The sequence below is a fragment of the Myotis brandtii genome, unplaced genomic scaffold, assembly GCF_000412655.1.
Source record: "Myotis brandtii unplaced genomic scaffold, ASM41265v1 scaffold1010, whole genome shotgun sequence".
Taxonomy (NCBI): domain Eukaryota; kingdom Metazoa; phylum Chordata; class Mammalia; order Chiroptera; family Vespertilionidae; genus Myotis; species Myotis brandtii.
This window is the reverse complement of record NW_005353362.1, coordinates 75,539-82,361: the sequence shown is the minus strand read 5'-3', so window position 1 is coordinate 82,361 and position 6,823 is coordinate 75,539. Positions and strand designations below refer to the sequence as shown.

General features: G+C 39.7%; 1 protein-coding gene and 1 pseudogene across 2 annotated transcripts in view; both read left to right on the top strand.

Annotated features, from left to right (window-relative positions):
* LOC102251635 overlaps nt 1-6,823 on the top strand; it is a 51,568-nt pseudogene that overhangs the window by 16,867 nt on the left and 27,878 nt on the right.
* HNRNPF (heterogeneous nuclear ribonucleoprotein F) overlaps nt 1-6,823 on the top strand; it is a 16,645-nt gene that overhangs the window by 1,376 nt on the left and 8,446 nt on the right. The gene's annotated exons all lie outside the window — the stretch shown is intronic.

Genomic DNA, 6,823 nt, shown 5'->3' with positions numbered 1-6,823 from the left:
GCCGCGGCCTCCTGGCCCCGCGCGGTGGGAGGGTGGGAAGCGGAAACGCGGAGGTTAGGGGAGGCCTTTGCGCGCCCTGAACCTGGTGGAGCAGGGAGAATTTTGAAAACTGCAAATAATCTTTTCATTCAAAATGTCATTGAAACTACCGATCTTAATGTAATTCTCACTATTTTAGCCACGTTTTTTAAAAGTTAACTTGTTTCTGAATTTCCAGTAATGAGAATACTTTGGGTTCTCCGGGCAGACAATACATTAGGATGTCAGTGAAAATTGGTGTTTTCAGTGCTAATTTTTAGACAAGATTTTTCATTTTAAAATAAGTGAATATGCTCTAGCCGACGCTAAGTGGTTAGAGCTCGGCTCGCGGACTGAAGGGTCACGGGTTCGATTCCCGTCAAGGGCACCTACTTCAGTTGCATGTTCAATCCCAGGTGGTCGGTATGTGGGAGAAGGTACATCCATGTTTCTGTGCCTCCCTCTCCCTTCCACTCTCTAAATATCAATGGGAAAAAAATATCCTCGGGTTAGGATTAACAACAAAAAATGTGACCTCATTATGTGCCTACTCCCTTTCCCCCTCCCCCCAAAAGTAATAAAGTGAGTTAATATTGGGAGAGATTGATTGCTCTGTCACTAGTGTTGGGTGAGTCCGTCCTTGCTTTGGGGAACTCATGTACCTGTATGCATTGCTGTAAATTGATTAGATTTGTTATTTCCAAGTTGTTTTAGTCACTTTGACAAGTGATTGGTTTTCACTTGAGTCTTGCTGCAAAGCTCCCATTAAACAAAATATTCAAGTGAAAATGCTGATTGACTTAAGGAAAAAGATTAAGTAGAAGAGTTAGTCCTTATTTATGGCCAAAACTGTGAAGGAGAATGTGGAGACAGGGTAGGTGCCTGGAGGGGCTACAGAAATGGGAGGAGGACCCCCTTCCACAAAGGTAGCTTCCTGCCAACCTCCCCTGGGTCTGACCTTGGCACTCACTCTTTGTAATCACACATTCATGACCATTAGCCCCATTTTACAGATGAGAAAATGGAGACCAGGAGACAAGTCACTTCTTCAGTGACACAGCTGGGACTGGGACTCGGATTTTTCTTTTGTATAATACATTTTTAAATACTGGGTATTGAGCCTGAAACTTGGTTCATGGGTCAGTACTCAACCACTGAGCCACACCAGCCAGGATTAATAAATATTTTTATACAGCTGGTAGGTTTGAATTGGTAGTCAAATAAGAGCACACCTTATATTTAGTAGATTATATCTTTTTGAAAAAATATTTGCTTTAATCCTCACCTGAGGATATGTTTTTATTGATTTGAGAGAAACATCAGTGTGAGAGGGAAACGTCAATTGGCTGCCTCCTTCATGCCCTCTACCAGGGATCGAGCTAAGCCCACAACCTGGGCATATGCCCTGACAGGACTTGAACTATGACCTCCTGGTTCTTGGGTTGATGCTCAACCACTGAGCAACACCAGCCCGCCCATTGGTTGATTTTAAAAAAAATATATTTCTTGTTGATTTCAGAGAAGGGAAAGGGAGAGAGAGGTAGAAACATCAATGTTGAGAGAGAATCATTGATTGGCTGCCTCCTGCACACCCCCCACTGGGGATGGAGCCTGTAATCCAGGCATGTGCCCTTGAGCCTGAGAGCCTTCACTCCGCAGGCTGACCCTCTATCCACTGAACCAAACCAGCAAGGGCGGTTGATTCTTGTCTATGCCCTGACCAGGTTTCAAACCACAACCTTGGAGTATTGGGATGATGTTTTAACCAACTGGGCTAGCTGGCGGTTACATTTTTTATTCCTATGTTTATCAATATCCCGCATAATGAACTCAATCCCTAGCATGTGCCAAAGACAGTTTTTCTGGTACCATTATGAATTCATGAATTTTAACAGAGTCTGTATTTTTACCCACGATAGGTTTTATTCTTTTGGCTCAAATTATCCATTTTTTGGCCAGTGGGAGCTCTTCACATTGGTTCTTGGCTTCCTTGGTTTAAAGTACAATAAATACTTCATTAAGTGGATCCACCAAAGTTTATCAACTGGATCCTTAGTGATGGGTAACTGGGTTGTTTCTAGTCTTTTTCTGTTAGAAGTGGTGCTGCAGTGAATAGCCTTTGCGGGTATCTTTTCCCTTTTGACCATAAGGGTCGAACCATTTAATATTTCCACAAACAGTATTGGAGAGTTCCTGCTTATTATCTACAACCTTGCCAAGGATATGTGTTAGCAAAATTCTGTTATTATCAATATGATAGGTATTTTAAGTGTTATTTCATTTAAAATTTGAGTTTGTCTTATATGGATGGAGTTGAGCATCATTTCATGTTTAAGCCTTTTTGTCTGGATTGTTGGACATTTTGTGTCTTTTTAGAAGCTCTTTATTACTAACACTTGGAAAATAAATTGCAAATATCTTTCCCATTTTATCATTGGTATTTTTGCTTAGCTTATAGTGGTTTTGGCCATGCAGAGGTGGCTTGGTTTTTAATATAATCAGATTTGATGTTATTTCCCCCATATTCTGTTTTTTGAGACATGGTCAGGAAAGTTTTCCCTGTTCTCAATTTATAGAGAAATTGTGATGATTAGGTGGGGGTGAGGGGATCCTGGCCAGGTAGCTCAGTTGGTTAGAGCATAGTCCTGATAGGTTGTGGGTTCAGTCCCCGGTCAGGGCACATACCTGAATCAACCAGTGAATGCGTAAATAAAGGGAACAACAAATCGATGTTTCCCTCCCCTCCCCCTCTCTAAAATCAATAGATTAAAAAAAGTACTTTTTTAATGACGGCTGGTAATGCAAAACTGAAATGAAAAATTCTGAACTCCTTTTAGTTTCCCCTGACAGTATACCTCTTCAAAAATTCTCACCTAGTATGAATATTACAAATTCCTATCACACTCTTATTTTAATTTAGTATGTTTTAATGTATTTTTATTAACTCAATACACCCAAAATATTTCAACTCAATTTTTAGTACTGGAAAGTTAATTCTGCATTTGATTGTCTGAAAGTGCTCATTTTTTCTGTTAAAATATGGTTTTGCCCAGCACTTCTTGTGCTCTGAAAACTGCTGCTGTAAGCTGTTTTCCTGTGTGTGGTATTCTCTCCCGGTGCTGGAAGCCCCTCAAGTACATTGTCATGTTCCTTCCCTCCTCTTGGCTCTGTTCACCCCCATGGATAGTGTGCTGTGTCCTCCCTGAACAGTGAACATTGAGCACAAGGTGCTACAGCGATCTCCACTCCTGTGGCAGCTGCATGGGACCTGACAAGATAACTCTCCACGGAGCACCAGGAGGAAGCTCTAGGCTCCCTGAAGGAACACCTTCCTGAGGAGGCTGTGGGCATGTACTGCAAAGTTCTCCCTGGAGATCATAAGTGTCACCCATAGCCCTCCTGAGGCCTTTAGCCCACCCCAGAGCTGCTCGCTTCAGGAGAGAGAACTACAGGAAGGTTAGGGGGTGGGGTAACTGGGAGATTATCTTCTTAGCAGTTGTATTTTCTTTAGCAAAGGTCTCCCCTCCTCACTTCCATTTCTTAGGCTAGATCATATTTCTTACTATTGGGGAGTGTACTACCAATTAATACAAGTGATGAATTTTTCCCCTCAATTGAGAACAGATTTTATCTTTAGCAAGGGATGTCTTAATAGCAGTTTTTATTTTTATTGATTTCAGAGAGAGAGAGGAGTCTGGGGCACTGACCATTTTTCCCTTATAGTGTCAAATAAAAAAATGACATCAGCCAACACAACAGTAGCTGTCCTGTGTGGATGAGTCAAAATTATACCTATCTTTTAAAATCAGTTTGTGAGCCATGAGATGAAAAAGGTTGAAAATCACGATATAGATCAATGTCCACTATGGTAGGTACTAGCTACGTGTGGCTAGGAAGCACTTGAAATGTAGTAGTCCAAATAGATTAGGGCTGTAAATGTATATACACACAGGATTTTGAGACTTAGTATGAAAAAATGTAAACTATCTCATTTTTTATATTGATTGTTTATATAATACATTTTGGTTATATAAAGTTAAATCATTGAAATTTAAACATAGAGAGCAATGGTTGCTTGTTCTGTTGGATAAAAATTCATCCCTTAAGTTAATTTCAGTGCAAGCATTATAGATGTAATTTACCTGGCATCACATTATACTATTTTTGCTTTTTAGTTAACACAGCTTTAGATAACTAAATATTTAGGAAAACTAGTGTATTCTAATTCCAGATTTAGTTATTCTAAATAAACTAAAGGGCCCAATAGTTAAAGATAATAGAAAACAGCTTTCCTGTTGCTTACAGATCGTGACCTTTGATGGATAAAAATGTAGTAATAGCAATAAACACTTAAAATAAGTTAGTGTATTTCATGATCCATCTACACCTTCTCTCAGGTAGCTTTGTATCTGGAACTTGCATGTTGTGCAAATTAGATAAGAGTTCTCACACTTCGGGTGCATGAGCCCCTGGGAAATTTAGGCATATAATAACTGAATACAAAGATTAAAAGGATTTACCACAAAATAAAAATGTTTATACAAAGCAACCAAAACATCTTAGCAAAGGGTTGCATTTTTAAATTATAAAGAATTAGAACAAACATCGGGGGAATAAGTAGAGTAATATACAAAGGAATAAAAGGCTAATATGGTCTTCTAACTTCTACTTTGAAACCTTAGCTCAGGGGTCCTCAAACTACGGCCCGCGGGCCACATGCAAATACAAATATTGTATTTGTTCCCGTTTTGTTTTTTTACTTCAAAATAAGATATGTGCAGTGTGCATAGGAATTTGTTCATAGTTTTTTTTTTAAACTAGTCCGGCCCTCCAACAGTCTGAGGGACAGTGAACTGGCCCCCTGTTTAAAAAGTTTGAGGGCCCCTGCCTTAGCTATTGGGGCTGGAGGTTGTCGGGGTGGGGTGGAATGGAGTTTTACGTTTGTACCTCTGCTTCTGGTCTGTTTAAATGTCACTTCTTCAGAACCCCAATGTAAGTTAATCCTCATTTTCTAGTATTTGGTCATTTCAGAATTTGTGATCAGACATATATTTCTTTATTGTCTATTTCTCACTTTCCATAAAACGTCTAGTTTTGAATCCTATCACCCAGCTCCGATAATTTCCAGTTATGGACAGTTTTCTCTACATCCCCATTTATTTCACTCAGATAATTTTGAAGCAAATCCCAGCCATCACACTATTTCATTCACAAACACTTGTGAATTTCTAAAAATTAATTCTTTTATTTTGACTGTTATGGCCATTGGCAGAAAAAAGTTCCCCACCCCTGTTGTAAGTGCACAATATTTCTGGGTTAATGAATGACTCTAGTTCGGTTAATTTTATCTACTGCACATAACTCAAATCCTTTCACTTTTTTGTTGTTAATCCTCATCCGAGGATATTTTTCCATTGATTTTGAGGGAGAGTGGAAGAGAGGGAAAGACAGAGAAACATCAATGTGGGAAAAACACATCGATGTGAGAGAATCGGACCCAGGACCCTTTGGTCTGCGGGCCAACACTCTATCCAAAGTCCAAAATACCGAACCAGACCCCAGACCTTCAGGGTGTGAGGATCTCACTCTGCTTTCCTCCTCTGTTGAGCTGTGGCAGGTACTTTCAGGTGCCTTCTGTCTTAGCACAACAGGCTCCCTGGTGTATTCTGTACTTTTTGTTCCTTCCCTGGCAGAAACCATTATCATGATTAATCAATTATTAACGCCCTCCTTGCCGGTGTCACCAACCAGTTAAGCTAAGAAGACTCATGTAAAACTAAACTGCAGCAAATACATTCAAATACAATAAGTGAGAAAATGCATGCCCGACACACTAAATTACCAAGAGGATATACTTTGAAGAGGACTTACAGGGAAATAAATGCTTATGAAGCAGTCAAGGTACCCATTTCTGTAGATAATCTTTCCACAAATTTCTTCAGAATATTGTTTTACTTATCTTGAATGTGTGAGTTTTTAGTGTCTGTTTCCCACTTTTGATGGGATGGCTAGATTTTGGATTCAACAATTACCAATTATGTACAGTTTTTCTCTACATCCCCCATCTACTTAATTTTGAACCACACATCCCTGCCATCACACCATTTCATCCAGATACTTCAGAATACCTTTCTAAATATTAACTCCTTTGTTTTTAAACGTAACAATTCTATAAAATCTAAAATATAGTTAAAAGCAAATTTCTAGTCAATGTTCAAATATCTCTTAAATTGTCCCAGTCCCATAAATGTTTACCAGTTTGAATCAAGATCCAAAAATGTCCCGTGCATTGTAAATCCTTGATAAATCTCTTAACGTTCTTTTTATTCAATAAATGCCCCTTTATTTTTTTTTTAGAGCTAATTTGCTGAAGGGCTGGCTCATTTGTCTCTACTTTTCAGTTATAGTTTGATTCCTGATATGAGTCGCTATTCACATTACTGCAATTGCCTTGTTTTCCAGTGTGTTCACTTGAATTAGGATTTAAATGTTTCTAAAATGTGGCTGCTCGTTGGATATATAGTTTTGAGAATTGCGTGTTTTAAAATTAATCTTCTAAAAACTGCAAACTATTGACTTGAGTCTGGTCAAGTCTACAAAACAAGGTGCAGAAGGCATACCCACTAGTTCGCATGCTAAGTTCTTCCTGCTTCAGAGACGGTTTCCTTTCAACTTTACGGTGTCTCCTTCCGCGTAACCTTGCGGCCGCCCCCCCTCCCCGGTCTCTGGACTTTCCTCCCCGGCGCCTCCGGAGACTCGGACGCGCTTCCTCGTCGCTCTGCCCCCTCCCACTTCCTGCCGGGCC